Raw genomic sequence first — 16337 nt, 5'->3', positions numbered from 1 at the left:
ATGTTTTGATAACATCTTTAGATAAGGACAAAAGTGAACTCTGCTTGATAAATGATAAACTCATTTTATTTTCATTCAGTGTGCATTGAACTACAGAAGTACTAAAAAAGCCATACCAGGATATGTATATCATTGAGTAGCAGGGAACAATTAGGAAGACAACTGATTTATCTGATTAATAATAGGCTAGTGGTAGGCAGACTTGCTGGCTACGTTCAAATGAGGGTAAGAAGGGGTTTGCTCCCTCCTTTCTCTATAGCTAAGCATAGTCCTAGGCTACACACCCTACACAGGCAACACAGTCAGTAATTCCATATATGTTCTGAAACAGCTAGAACCACAGTTCAAGCAAATTCAGTACCAGCCACTGTAATAAGTATCACATAGGGCAAATATGTATTCCCCTGGCCTGTGCTTCCACCTCCCACATTATACAAGCAAGCAGGAAAGAGACTCTCACCAGAGGTTAGGAAAACTGTGATTTATAACATTGGTGGTAGGTGGAACAGGGGAGACCAAGAGAGCCAAGTATTTTAAGCATCTGTTATAGGCCTGTGCCAGATGCAGGATACCAGACAAGATGTGCCATTTGTCTGTTCTTGAATGGAATTTCCTATGTCCCTAATACCAAACAAACTCTGTTTATTTATAATATAACTGCTTTTGGTTTTGTAGAGATGATATACAGCACATTTCATCTCTTCACTTTCACAGTGACATTTAAACACTTAAAAAGTGATTTATTTAGCTGTGTGAACTCAGTCGGGCTTGAAAGGTGTTTTGCTTTGTCACTGGTGAATCTGTGAAGATCATAAAACTTCTCTGTTTAGGGAGACTGAATTGTGTAGTTTCCAGAAGTACAGTTTTCTCTAATGCTTGTCTGGGTTAAGAATGATACCCAAGTTCTTATACGACCTATGTCAGTAGGCAGTGATTTCAAGTGACCATTTTCATGGGCACAAAGAGAAGGATGATTTGGGAAGTACTGACTGTCCTCTCCTGAACGTGGATTTTTTTTTTTTCTCCCTGCTTCTAAGTCTTTATACTTAATAAGTGATTCCAATTATTCCCCAAAGAAATAAGCAGTAATTTCTAAGCAAAGCTTTTTCTCAGAATATGCTGATTCAAAGCTACAGCTCTTTGGCAGAAATACAAGTATTAGTTGTAAAAGGAAACATCTCTCATTTCTAGGAGTGCATTTCTAGACAAAATTAGACAGAAACAAAACCTTACCAGAGTAACAGTATCTCGTAATGAGACTGATTACCTGGGAATTGAGTATCCCACCTTTAAATCTCTGTGCTATCTCATTAATACCAAAGACATAAGCCCTAAACTACACTTAAGACCAGGAGGAAAAATTAGGGTATCTAAGCCTACAAGGAAAATGCAACAGCCCCACAATAGAAGACCTTGGCTCCAGAGTAAGCCAGTTGTATAGAAGGGTTGATCTTTTGCTTATCAGTCTTTGATAATGTCTACACCCTTTCCTGCCAGCTCTAGAATGCCCATTAGCTCTGCTTCAAAGGCACATCAGGCTGGACTGTTGAGCATGCTAGACTCTTCCATGGGCCCCTTCTGATACCTCTACTCCAGCGCCACATCTCCTAGTCCTTTACCAGCAGGCTGTGTCCTGATCACCTTGCTACTTTGCAAACGAAGACCTTGAGTTCAGAGGAGGTGATACCCAAGACAGACTTCTTGACCTGGGACCTCAGCCAACCCTATCTTTTTCATAGAAATGCCTTGGCTTCTTCCAAGGACAGGACAAGAGAATTAAAAATAAATAAATAAAAATCTGCAGGATGAAAAAAGCGAGTTGTAGTTAAAAATTTGCTGACAAAAACATGGAGGCATACAAAATCGTTAATCATGATCCAGGTTCCTTCAGTGATATTCCCTATTACTTTTTAGGTCACAAGGAACACCAAAGCATGTACAATTAACTATCTGCATAAACAAGCTGCATGATCTCATCCCTTTCTGCCTCAGTTTTTCTGTTTGTAAAGCTGAGGCTGTAATATTTGACAGGAGTATTGCTCTGAAATCCAGCTTCTGACTAGAGTTGTTACTGCAGTAATTACTGCAGCAGATGTCAGAATCAAGTGAAAGCACTGTCATTCAACTATCGAAGCACAAACTGCAGCCATCACTTGCCTTGTGTTACTACAGGTATAGACCCAATAGAGCAGAAAACAGATTTCACACTTGCTTCTAGATGTAAACCACTGTTTGAAGAGTATCTCCTCCTCCCCCCCCCCCCCCCCTCCAGCCAAAGTACACTTAGCTGTTTCTAACTGTAGCTAGAAAAGATACAGCTGCATTTTTTGGCTTACATAGCTTGAGCTCAATCCTCAGCAACAGCTTAGTCTGAGATGTTTTACAAAACTATTTTTCTGTAAACATTTTTGTTCTATAGTTATCATGTGATATCTGTGCTCCCTTACAACACACTAGTGACTCTGTGCCTTATCTTCCCACCACCAGACTGGTCAGATACTAACTCAGGAAGTGGTCTGAAAGCTGGGGACAGAGGTGAGGCAGAGATCACTTAATGAAAACTGGATTCCAAGTTGGGAGTCCTGTGATAGTCTGACAAGTTGATGCTGAGCAACACAGAGGTCAGCATCTCAAGTGGCAGCTGAAGATATGGTCAGTCTGGAGAGTAACTTCTAAGCTAGCCTTGAGCTCACGGCTTTGGAAACTGCTGTTTGCAAACAGAGCTCACACAAACAGAGCACAAAATACAAGATCCATCCTGGGTTTTGGGGGGTCTTGCACACATTTGAGTAATTTGGATTACTCAGAATCTAGAGGCAGGTCCTTACTTGAGCTTTAGGACAATCTCTAATGGAGCTAAATCATGCCGCCTACAGAGGCTGCTGCAAGGAGGCTGCTGCTTCCCACAGAGGTGAAGTACAGCCAAGAATAGCATGTGTTTCCTCCTCTGCATCTAGCACAACTGCAGCTAAGTGGTTGCTTATGTTCAGAAATGAATGAAACGTTCAATTAAAACAAGAATCTTCACTGACGCGACCACTGCTGCTTAATCGTTACACAAAATAGCCTTGTCTTGCCCAAGCATGCCTGGCTCTCCAAGGATAATGGAGACAGTACAGTGTTTAGATAGCTGCTGCTTTTTCTGAAAAGTGGGGAGGGTGTGCCTGTGTGAGGGCATGTTCACAAGAGGTTTAGCCTAGAAAGAAATAGGTACATCTGGAAAGAGCATAATCCAGGTTGCCAGACTCTGGCACTGCTATGAGAAATAATCCTTTCTCAGGAAAGTACCAAAATGTGGCTGTCTGGTTTGCCCACAAGTATCCGGGCATTTTTCTTGGCAGGCAGGGTACTGGCAGTTATTTGCATTTTGTGCATTTTGATTCCTGACCCAACTAGTGTCTGTTCTTTCTTTGCTGAAGATGGAAGGATACGCCTGTGGTTAAATCACTGGCCTAGGGATTAGGCAAAGTGGGTTCTGCTCAGATTTTAGTCTGCATCCTTGGCCAGGTCACTTAAGAATTTTGAAAACTGCTCAGCACCCACAAACAGGATCAGATTTTTCAAAAGCTCTCTGCTTCCACTGAGGCAGTGACCAGATGATCAAAGGAACTTTTCTGAAAATTGGCTGCTGGTGTCATTGAGAGCACTACTGGGTGCTGGAGTCATGAAAATCTGGTCCTCATTAAGGTGCCCAGATGGGAACCAAGCTCTCCAGCTAGCCCCCATCATGATGGGAAGACACTTGAGAATCTGGCCAGAAGCGATCTCTTGAATTGCTACACCAGCAGTTTTCTCCATGCCTCAATTTCCTCTAAAATGAAAGTGATGTTGCCAGAGTGCTTGTAAGGATAAATTCCTTAATTTACTGTATGTGATGTACTTGGATGCTTCTGCAGCCAGGAGAGGGAGGTGATGTGTTTGTAGTATAACATCTTTCCAGGCATACCAATAATCTGTGTAAGCAAGAGTGTGTTAAAGGGACTGGAGTAGGAGTCCAAGAGTCAGCTTCACTCTATGCACAATTTGCAAGTCTTCAGGTTCAGGAGCTGCTGTTCTTTGTCTTAAACCCTTGTTCAGGAGTCAGGGCTCTGCCATGCTAGGGGATGTAACAGATCAAAAAGACTCACCCTGAAAAACCTTTGTGTTAAACAAAGCGGGACAGGGAGAATATATTGAAAAAAATGATAAAGCTGTTCCATTCAGCTGTTTGCCTTCTGAACTCCCTGCCTGTTGAGTACAGTAGTTGTATAATTTTCTTTCCTCACATGATATTCCTTTCCATTCCCACTAAGGCACTTGGTATTTTGGGGTAGTTTTAGACTGTTAGAATTTCAACTTCACAAGACTGATTACTCTCCGTATACTAGACAGCCACATACAGTAATATTTTTTTTCAGGTGTTTGGGGTTGGTTTTAAGACCAAGGAACATTCACTTCAAAATGGACATTTATATATATATATTTAACTTACAGTGGCCTCAACTTTGCTTCCAGATGGGGAAATCTGAAAGGTCCCAAGCCTCCCGTGGTGCATACTGGAGCAGCCTTCCTTCTCTTTCTAAGCAGCCTCCCCTCACATGATGCAACATTTTCATTCCAGCTGAGAGTGGGGGCTCTCCCTCTTCCCTCCCCCCCTTTTTGGCCTTCCAGCACTGTCCACATCTGCGCAAGCTAATGCTACCCAGATCCTTCTCAAATGGGCACTGAGGGCTGGCACGCAGAAGCAAAGCCCTCAGGCTGTATCTCTGAAACCCAAGAAACCTCAAACGCATTGTGTTTCTGTAAATGCTCTTCAGCTGACTGGGCTGTGGGGAGTTTCTGCTCTTCTCAACCCTTGCCTCTCCTTTGGGAATGAGAGGTGCAGACTTTCAATCAACTTTCTGACTGCCTATGTGCAGAAATGGTATTAGCGTTAGAGTGAAGCCACAACATGAGAGGCCCTGCCTGACTGACGAGGAGACCCTAACCGCAGCTGCCCTTGGCCCGGGCCTCGCTCGCAGCCCAGCGAGGGTGAGCTGTCGCCACCCCGTCGAGCCACGGCGCCTTCCTTCGGGGCTACAGTGGCGACAGCGCGGCCCAGCTCGGGCTGGGATAACGCGGGCTCTGGCCGTGGCCATTACTGGCAGGTAAACGGCGGCCGAGCGGGGCGGAGCCGAGCCCGGAACGTGCGCCGCGACTGAGGGGATGAGGTGCGGCCGCTTCAGCCATTTATATTCGGTGTAGGACCTGTTGGGCGCCGGTGCTAACAGCCACTTCTTTTACAGCGTTCTGAACAAAAATGGGGGTTTTGTCGGTTTGGGGTTTGTTTGGTTTTTTTTTAAAGTAGAATACAACATTACAACTAAATTGAATCCACTGACACAAACCCCTGGTATCTTGACAGCTTTTGGGCATCAGGTACAACAGTTCATGTTTTTCTGATCTCACAGACTTACAAGCAGTTGAGCAAGCAAAACTATTTTCCCTCATCATCTTCGGTGGCAGGAAGGAAGTGGTGTTGTGTCATGAGCAGCAAAACCTGTGGTGGTCTGTGGTGTTGAGTGCCCCTGAAAACACCAAGTTACTCAGCTTAGTCTCTGCTGGGAGCTGAGGGAGCAGCTATTAGTGTCATGGATGCAGTCGTTATTTTGAAGGTTAAGGCTGTGTGTTTTGAGTGCCCCATCAAGTTAAATTCCAGCTCTCAAAATACGGTTGATGAATCACATCAAATCACAAAACTGTGTTTGTGAGAAAGGACGTTAAGACCACCCAGTGCCAACCCCCTGCCATGGGCAGGGGCACCTTCCACTGCAGCAGGTTGCTCCAAGCCCCGTCCAACCTGGCCTTGAACACTGCCAGCAATGGGGCAGCCACAGCTTTTCTCCGCAACCTGTGCCAGTGCCTCTCCAAAAAAATTACTAGGTTTCTGTTCACTAATTTTTTTAAACACTGATTTTCATGAGATAAACAGTAGAAAGTCAAAATCACATGTAGCAGAGAAAATGTCTCTCAGCAGTCACAAATTTAATTTGTTTTGCTTGTGTTTCATAGTACTTTTGTATTGAGTTCTTGAGAGCATTCAGCATACGAGTGACAGATGTGATGTTGAAAAAAGGGTGTTTCAAAAAGGAGAAGATACTTATTGCAAGTGAATTCTGAATTCAGTGTAGGGCTGGATTTTATTTTTGAAATCTGAATCTAAGAGCTGTCTTGCCCTGACTGTGGAACAGAGATAATGCCATAAGAATCACATGCCAAAACTAACTGGTAGCTTGGATTTTAGATACGGTGTATTGCAACTTGCTTAAGAGCAATCTGGAGATGAAATGCAATGAAAGTGATATTACAAAAGACAACTGAGCCAAGTAGAATTACTTTAAACTACAACTTTAAAGCCATCTGATAATTTTATAGTAGTACAAAAATAAAAAATTTACTGCTGAAATGAGTCTTTAATCAAGTAGCAGTCTTTAATGTTAAACAGTTTTCTTTATTTCCAGGGTAGTATGAACAGTGTTTTTAACTGAGGCTAGTAATGCAGGCTCAAGGAACAGTTGTAAAACTTTCCATGTTTTCTGATGTAATAAGTTATGTCCAGATCTCCAGAAGATAATAATAGCCTGTAGGAGTTCCTAAGCATAAGAACTAAGAAACCGACTGCTTGGACTGTACTGCATAGACCTCCTAAACTGAGCTATGCTGGTTGGAACGGGAGAAGAGCAGGAATTCCTGTAACAGGTATGGAACATCCAACTACTGCCCCCTTTCTTTTGTGGAAGACAGAAATTGCTGCTGCGTCTTCAGCTATATACACATACAGAAAATCACTCCGGAGATCCTGCTTCCCAGACTTGCGTGAAACTTGTATGCAGAGTAAGAACTCAGTATATCATGAGCACCTTCATCCATCACCAGAGCATATTTTTGGAGCTATTAATCCAGAAGGCTGGGATAGAATGGGACAGAATCCTTCCAGTTGTTCCTTGTTAATTTGTGTTCAGACTTAATAAATAGGCAGGGTAGCTCTTGTGAACTAACATTCAGCCTGTGAATTCTGTATTAAAGTACTGAATCTTGTCCAGTAATCTACAGCAGCATATCAAAAATTGTACCCACAACAAGTATTCCAGTCTTGGAATACATTTGAGTGAAGCTTAATAATGATTACATTTGGTTTTGAACACAAAGCTAGATTTTGCTAAGCTCTGCCCACCCTCAGCGAAAGTCTTTCCATTCACTGGAGAGCTTGTGCTCTGTTTGATTTTTTTTTTTTTTTTATTGTAAGTTAACCAGGACTTGGCTTTGGCCCTTTAAATCCTTCTCCCTATCAACTCGGCAACCACAGAGGCAGTTTATTACTGAAAAGAAATCTTAGAATCAGTTTTGGCCAGCATTGTCTTGGAAAGTTCATTTTATTAACATGGTTTTGATTTTATTTCAAAAACACTTTGACAAGCACTGACATTTTTGGAACCAGTAAAGCACAAGAGACTTACTCCTAAAGGCCTAAGCTTTGCATTTTTCTGCAGCAAACAATGTGATGTGCTACTATGGTAAATTCAGTTCAAGCCACTGACTGAAAGGAAATAAGTACTGAGTGTTCTCTTTTTTCCTTCATTTTCTAAAATACATTTTGTGTGAATGCTAGTGCTTGTGGGATGTGCTTGCTTAACTACTCTTCGCTTATTTGCTTTTTATCTAAAGTGTGACAAATATATTAATGTTGGCAACATAAACTTTCCTTACAAGCCTGCTTTTATTGCTCAACCTTGACCTTAAGTAACTACCTCTTGACTTTTTGCTGAGATTTGCCAACAAGGGTCCTAGTTATGTGTTTTATATTAATGTTCATCAACTGAGAGTTGTTCTAAGATCACCTAATTCATTTACAAAGAAATTCTGGGAAATAGCAGAACTTTTTTTTTTTTTTGTCTGTGTGTGTGTGTGGTGTTTCTTTTTTTCTTTTTTAAGGCGTGCTGAAAGAGAGTTTCTGGTTTCTGAGACACATAGAAGAGCCTTGTTGTGATATTCTGCATTCACTGGAGCTCCACACATGGTGGGAAGAATGGAAGGGCAAAACAGAGGTAAGTCATGTGCTGGGATAAGCAGACTTGACTGAAGAAATCTACCAGAGGTAAGTTGATTGTATTTTGTGTGAGTGTCCCTGGGCCTTTGCCATCTTCCAATCTGTCCCTTTGGAAATTATGTCAAGTAATTAAGAGACAGTGTAAGTATCTCCATTTCAGGGGCTGTAGTGTGTTATATATATATGGTGTTGTTTCACATCATAACACTGGGTTTTGTTAGAAACTTGTTTTTCTGTCTGGAATTTTAAATTGTGAAAATGGCCAAATGCATTGCTTGAAGTTCCCAAGGCAAGCCCACAGTGAGCTACTGTCCACTTCTTTCTTTCCTTTCAGAGAGAAGAATACAGCAGTACGTTGGTCTGGAAAGAGTAGTTGCTTTTTTAGTCAGCAGGAAACATATGCTGCAGATGTTTCAGAAATCTGGCTTTTAATATGGCTTTGATATCTAGTATGTCAAGCTGTTAGTTATGACTCATTCTCCCTTTAATAGAATAGGTTATGTGTATCCTATATGTTGCTGTGATGGATACTTAGGAACTGAAGCGAACTAGCATACCTGTGACCCAGGAGTATGTTATTTTCACTACTATGGATATCTATTTAAAATAGAAACTCTTTCTTAAGTTTGTAGTATCTTTTTTTCATCTTAGCTTTATCTCAGAATGACTGCATAAATTGTATGACCTGTTTCTCCAGCTGCATAACCAGATTATATAGGCCTTTCCCCACAAGAATGGGAAAGAACTTTTTTAGGTTCTTTCTGTCTTGGTTTGTGTTTGTTTTTTTTTTTTTTTAGGGGAGTGTTTAGGGGATTTTGTGGTATTTTTTGGGGTTGATGTGTTCTTGTTGGAACCATTGATCTGATTATTTTTGGTAAATGTGTTGTTCTCAGAAGCTGACATTCTGAAGTGTTACAATTTGGGATTGCCGAGAATATTGTCATAACTGGCCAGCTGTCTCTAAACTGAGTGTAATGAACACATACACACTTTTCTTGAAGAAGTGAAAAGCCCAAGATGTTCATATGGTGTGTAACGGAAGGATACTCTAGCTGCTTGGTATTATGAATGGCATAGCTGCTAGCATGCTTCTTAAATCCTAAGTGGAAAGTTTCTTACCTCCCAAAAACTCCATATTATTTTTGAATGCCCTCATGTTGAACTCAGTGTAGTTGTTGATGAGACCCTGTAAAGAATGATGTCCACATACGTGCACAGACACCACAGTCATCAGTTTACCGCATGCACACAGCACTGGGAATAGAATTTAAGACCTTCGCCTCCACAAACACAGCTGCTCATCTGGCTATGGGCTTTGTAGCCAGCAGAGGGAACTGATAAACACTCTCATAGGGCTGCTTTATATATTTTTTTCTAACCAAGAGAGAGCACTGACTCTCACTCACTTTTGAAAAGGGTCTGTTACAAGTCACCCCTCAACAGTTTCACCTGCCATTCAAGAACCAACATGCTTACATTCATCTTGCTTTTGCTATAAAATACGGACTTGCATGAAGTTGTTTTAATCACCAAAAGATGCCCCTAGACTGCATCGTGGTATTAATCCCCTGCAGTGCAATTATGAGACATTAAATTCATTACACACTAAGACAATTACAGAAACACATCCAACATTTCAGGAGTACAGAGAAACCAAACACAATTGTTTACTGATGTGTACAGAGAATAGGCACAGTTATTGCGCAAGACCCACAAAAAGCTTCAGAACCAGGATGCATCAGTATATTTTTAAACACACATCACTCCAAAACTTTTGCTGAAGGAGTATTCTGTTAGTGTAAAGAATAGATCTTGCTTTCTGGATGGAATGACACAAAAAGCAACATCACTTGCACAAAACTCTAGAAAGCATAAATGGCAAAAGTAAGAACCTGTTGTACATTCAAATACAGGTACTTCTTGGTTTTAAGCAGACAGAACAAGCCATCTCTAATGCTTTTTGTCTTTTCTTGTTACTTGCTACAATAACTCAATTGAACCACTGCTCTTTTAGCAACATGACACTAGTGAAAATGAAAAAATATCTCCCTGTAGAAGGAAAGAATGCTTATCTTAGAATAACTGAAAGGCAAAAATAGCAAAGGAAAATATAGTGATATTTTAAAGCTTCAAGGCTAAAACTTAATCTTTCCTTCCCTGAGATACATAAAAAGACATAGAATAAGCAGGCAGAAAATTCTGCCTTGTAGATATGCTCATGGATGTATAAAACTTGTCCTACCTTCTATGGTAGGTAGTGACAGGAAAATTTTTAGAATCTATTAAATATTTCATACAAGACCTACATGAATAACTTTGCTTAAGCAGTAAAGAGATTCTCTTTGAGCTCCAAGTTACTGAGTTACCAAGACTGAATTCTTACAGTCAGATGTTGCCCACTGTTTCTGGTTCATAGCAGCGGATCTCAGCTTGCTTATCATGCCAAGAGTGGATTGGTCTCCTTTAACCACACAGGATAAAAAAGAGGTGGTAAAAAAGAGGTGGTCATTTGGTTGGTTGGTTGGTTGATTATTTACCACCTCCAAGAATGATTTGCAAATCCTGTTATGGGTTTGTAAAGGGTTTCACAGGAAGTTCAAAAGTGTTAGGAGGAAATTACCTCTCAGGATTTGTCACTGGAATTCTCCCTGCTCCTTCAGCACTAAAGAGTCATGCAAAGACAGATCAGCTGCAAAGGGATGTACTTTATAAGGCTGAGTACAAAATGAAGCATGGATTGAAGTGCTGGACTGAAACCTGGAAGCTAAATCTGACTCTACCATGTATTTTCACTGTGACCATAAGAAAAACTGTCCCTGTATTTAATATCAGTATGGTCAGAGGAAAATGTATTTTTGCATCACAGAGAGGCAAGTAAATTCATGAAGATCAGAATGTCTCACAAGCAGTGGTAGTGGCACAGGCCTATGGAGAGATAAGCAGGCAGTGATGTGTTTATCCTGTGTATCTAAGTACCCAGTCTAACACTTTTGACAGCAGTTGGAGTTATACTAGTGGCTTAAGTGCCACCAGTGTAACTTAAGTGGCTAAATGAACACCTAAAGAACCTAAGTGCAACTGCCAGGAGAAATGGCTGAGCATACCTGCTTAATTCTGAACTGATCTGTGGCTGAAAAAGTAGTACAGTCTCTTTAAAGTAGTACAGTCTCTTTACCTTTATTTTGCTTTTTTAAAGTGTTACAGTCATTACTCAAAAAAAATCTAAATTCCTTGTTCTTCTGCTGTTTCTTTTTTTATTATTGCAGTTGTAGCACTATTTTAAGATGACAGAATTTTTGTCTTAATATCCATATGCTTTGATCTTATAAAAAGGAGTTACAGATCAGCACAGAAGTCAATAAATGCATTCCTAGACATCTAAGTTCTCTTGGAGACCTGCTGGGTGCAGTTTCCCTTCATCTCCTGCTGCAGAGTGATGCTAAGCTGAATTATCTACTCAGCCTAAGAGAGAAATTGCTCAGAGGAGATTCTGATCTAAATTAAACACATTCCTTTGAATAAGGTTTTCTTAATATGTCCTGCAATCCATTTTTCAAAGGCCAAAATATTACATTTCACAGCAGGCTTTAATAAGAGGTATTTTGCTATATACACATTTCTTGTGTATAATGACAAATGCAATTTTTATGTGTTGGGGTTTTTTCTTTCCTTGAAAATTGCTCTGTTAGAGATTTTGATTTATCTGATAGTCTAAAATTCTGTGTGAACAATGAGGCCTTATTGCCAGATTGTAGACCTAAATTCTGTATGCATTACACTTTAAAATCACATATCTGTGTTTTACAAGAGGGGTGTTTATGAAGATGGAAGGGAGGTTTGCTATGAAAATAAGATGTTAACTAAGGAATGAAATTTTGTAGCTTAGAGATAAAACAAGAGTTATGAGGAAAACAATTTAGCGCTATTCCTGTCTCTCAAGGTCAGTTTATATGGTTTACCTGGATGCAAAAATAGTTTTACTGTAAGCCTGCTTTAGAAAGCAGTGTACCTATTTTTTTTCTTTAATAGTTGCATTTGTGGTGGTTTGTTGTGTCGGGTTTTTTTTTTTTTTTTTTTTTTTAAGATACTTATGTAATCTTCCAGGAAATTAGCTGAAGGCACCGTTTTCAGTGTTTTCTTTCCCCCATTATTTACAATAGATAACATGCAAAATAAAGAAAAAATTTTAGATACAATAAGCAGGAAAAGACGCTTTGAGCAGAGTTCTGCTGTTATACAGTCCTGTTATACAGTACTGTAGCTTAAAATGTTGCAGCTGATTTGAGTACAGCTATATGTGGACATAATTCCTTTTTAGAAAAGACTTTATTTGGGGAAAGAACAAAAAAAGTCAATTTAGAAAGAGCATTGTTTGTTTACCAAGAAGAAAATTATCACTCAACTGCAGAATGTATTACATAGTGTACAAAAGAACAATTTAGAGACAGCATTCACTACTTGCTTTTAGTAGTTCATACTTTTCGCTGAGCACTGGAGAGAGGCATTCTAGGATTAGGATTTCTGTGATGGAATTTCTTTAAACAGGTGACTGTGTGTTAAAAGTGCAGTGAGTCGCACAATGTGAGAAACTGGGACTAGTCACAAGTAGATTAATCTCTGAGGATGGACAGACGAATAGAGGTAAGTGCAAACACAGTTTTGAAATCACACTTTGTTTCAGCTGTTCCAGTAGCTGTCTCTGAGGCACTTAACTATTCCTTCCTCTAGCATTAGAAATGCCTATGTAGGCAGCTGTAGATAAAATATAATTCAAACTGATCTAGAAATTTCATAGACACACAAGGTCTGTTGTTCCAAGAAACAGAAGTTTGCTTGTGAAATGTGTACTTTAAGACTGTTTGGTGCCAGATAGTGAATTCTATCAGCCTAATTACTGTGCTTCTGTGAGGATCAGACTTTTGATGAAGGCAGTGAAACCTGTGAAGATACACTTCAGTCCCAAAATTCAATCTGCCTAGTAAATAGTAATAAAAACCAATTCCTTCCTTAAATTAGCTCTAAGCTTTTTTTTTGCTTTTTTTTTTTTTCCACTTTCTGTTTTTCCCCTCCCCTCAAACAGAATTTAAGGAAGCTTTAGAGTGTAGTTTATTTGATAACTTTGGCTGGACTGAGAAGGAGACTACTAAGAGGGGTAATGAATTATTAGAATTGATCTGGGTATACTAATTTCTTCAAAATCAATCAGATTTTGAGACCTTTTTCCAGCCACACAGCTTCCCAGCAAGGTCTGTTTTTATTTCATTGCTAAACCAACAGACTATTACTAACTTAAATGTCAGATGACACTACATCTGGGAAAAAAAAAGAAAAAAAAGCGGGGGGGGGGGGGGAGGGGGGGAAGCCAGCACCACCCAGCAAGGCAGTGCTAGAGTTCACATTGAGACTTCCTCACAATAGCTGGTTAGATCAGAAACCTGAAGTAGCAGTAATCTTACCTTGAGTATACAAGATCCAAGGAGAGAAGATCACTGGCTCAAAACAGTGGAGAACTGAGAAAGTGCTCTGATCTGCTGCTGGTAGCATGCACTTGGCTTTTATGTGCAGGTGGGAGGAGCTGCTCCTTACGGTAGGTGGGCAGTGAGGACAGCAGGCAGACAGCCTTCAGAAGGCATTGTAGAGTAGGGTTTTGCTCTCTGGGGACAGAGAGACGGAGAAAAAGCAAGCTGGATCGCGTTTACAGGAGAAATAGTGATGGATTTGTTTGGTTTTTTTTTTTTTCTTTAAACATTTAGTTAACTAAAGATTTTTCTACTTTGCATGTTTCTGAATCTCTGAATTATTCCAGTTACAGTCATAGTTACTGTACAGTCACTGTTACATGAGTTACTACTAGGTCTCACTTTGTCTTTTGGAAGAATTTTTACAGCAGTGAGATACAAAGGCTGCTGTTTCATTTTCTAAGAAGGGAGAGCTATGAAGAAGCAGCCCTTGATCGTAGAAGTTGTCTGTTTACTCAGGGATTGAACTTCCTTTATATTCCAAATGTCTACTAGATCTCAGCTCCGGAATCCTCCTAAGTTTCCATTGAGCTGAGCTACCCAGCTTTTCATGGACACAGCTGTAACATGTTCCATCTACACACTGACTTTCTAGCAGTTTAGTTTAGAGCAGTTTTACTGTTCCCTGTGTCTGAGTTCTGAACAATTTTCCCAACTGGTATTCTCAAAAGGCAAATGTATCCAAAAAGACAAACCAGTAGAAGTATGCATTCCTGGTGGTTTCTGTGTAAAATTACTCATTGTTCATTTTAACTCATTCATTGCTTTCAGGGCACTGAGAGTGGATGGCACAGTGTCCAGACACTGGCTCCTGCAGGTGAAAGAGACAGTTGTACGCATCTAGAATACACTAATTCTGTATTTCTGTGTGTCCCTACGCAAGGCATGTGGGCCTGTATTTTTTTGTCATAATATATGAGTAAAACCTATATCATGTTGGAATATAAGTGAGTGGAGAAAGTTAGAAAGAACAGGAAAGGGGTGAGGACTGGTATGAAATCAGGGGTGAGGTTAGAGGTACATACTGATTTAAAATCTGGGAAAGACCAGACAGAAAAATGAATGAGAACCTGAGTTCACAGAGTTGAGATAAGCAAGTTTGTAGTGAAGGTAACGGAGAGGCGATATGATATATGCTGCTTCTTGCACTAAGGGGCCAAACTGGTCACTGGACAGAGAGGTATAAGATGCTTATAAAATCTGGGAACTTCTGTCAATATCCTGACTTGACTCTCAGTGTTAGACTCTTGTGTCAGTATTTTAATATCTGAATATATATCTGTTATGATCACTGTAAATAGGTCTCAAGTCACAAGATATTTATGATGGGAAAGCTTATGAAGTTTTAAGATGGATTCAGAGTAACATTTCCTTCCTTATCTTCTCCTAGTCTCTTTACCATGAGTGGGGTTTTTTTGTTTGTTTTTGTTTTGTTTTTTTTTAAGTGTAGTACTGAATTGATCAGAATCATAGAATGTTTTGGGTTGGATCATATAGTATCAACTCCCCAGATACTTACTTGCATGCAACTTTATTTGGTTTTGTTTTTTTAGAAAAAGGCTTACAAATCAATTGCCCATCAACTTGGATGTCTGCCTAACCGTGGTGATATTTAAAACTGTCAAGCTGGAGAAAGGACTGTCTAATTTTTGTTGCAGGTATCATGTTGCTATTGGGTAGGGCAATTCTGCATTATTGCAACTGATTGAGGAAAAAATGTCATGTTATTTTGTTATTTCTGCAGCACTCAATGTATTTTTAAAGTTCTTGTTAAATGAGTTTCAGTTCTGACAAGATTACTGTGTGCTTTTAGGAAAGCTTCATGAAGTAACGGTGACATGGGTAACAGGGAAAGCAATGGTAGAATTTATGGCAATGAGTTTATATAGTTGGTTTAGTTATGGCACATTGTAATGGTTCAGTTGATTAAAAGATGTACGCAAACTGAAATTCTACTCAGCTAACATCTAAACAATCAGATAGGTTTGTATTTAGAGAAATCTAGATCAAGATTCTCAGAAATTAGAAAGTGAATAGTACCCATATCCTTATGTGATGATTAAATTGTTCTTACTCTGTCAAAATTGCTGAGCTTTCTGTAGGTTCCTTTTAAAATCGGTGACTACTTCTATAAACTCACTCTCTTCTAAAGATCAAGCTGTTTGTGTGCACTGATCATGTGTCCTACTGTACTGCAGACTCAAGGGTAGCCTTACCTTTTATACTTCTAGAATAAGAGAATTAAAGAAGCTTTTCTTTAGTTCTTCAATGAATGTTAAAGAACTTTATTACAAGTATTAAATAAACCTACCAACACATAAAATAGATAAAAAGTATTAGACCTATGTCAACGCTTATTAAAGCACCTGCGATTTTCTAGTTACTGGATCACTTATCTTCCCTAATGAGATTTTTAGTAGATGAAAACTTTGCCAAAATATCTGTGGGAAATTTGATTAGCTCAACATAGGATTAACTGGATTTCAGGGCACACTGCCAGGCTGGACAGTAAATTCAGTGTGGATAGTGTGGCAGGAAGGGTTTTCATGTTCCTGTGACTAGGAACAATAACCAACCTTTCAGTTTCCATCTGCCTATTGAAAATAAAGTTATTTGTTCAAGGGACACTTCAGTGCTCTAGCTCTCTTGCTCCATTCTTGCCCCAGAATGTGCCAATTCATTCGCCATGAGCTTCCAAGAATTGTTTGAGGCATCGTGCTTTTCAAAATCTGTATCAGGCTTTTCATAGAATC

General features: G+C 39.8%; 1 protein-coding gene across 6 annotated transcripts in view; it reads right to left on the bottom strand.

Moving 5' to 3' along the window:
• Nucleotides 1-13628, bottom strand: part of COL8A1 (collagen type VIII alpha 1 chain) — an 85775-nt gene extending 72147 nt beyond the window's left edge. For 4 of the 6 annotated variants that reach the window (XM_065676602.1, XM_065676601.1, XM_065676604.1 and 1 more), the window contains exon 1: nt 13522-13628. The gene's annotated coding sequence lies outside the window, so the exon portion shown is untranslated. The remainder of the gene's footprint in view (nt 1-13521) is intronic. The other 2 variants (XM_065676607.1, XM_065676606.1) reach the window with 2 other exon arrangements.
• Nucleotides 13629-16337: the final 2709 nt, after the last annotated feature.

Source organism: Lathamus discolor, chromosome 4 (assembly GCF_037157495.1).
Source record: "Lathamus discolor isolate bLatDis1 chromosome 4, bLatDis1.hap1, whole genome shotgun sequence".
Classification (NCBI taxonomy): Eukaryota; Metazoa; Chordata; class Aves; order Psittaciformes; family Psittacidae; genus Lathamus; species Lathamus discolor.
This window is presented reverse-complemented; position numbering and strand designations above follow the sequence as displayed.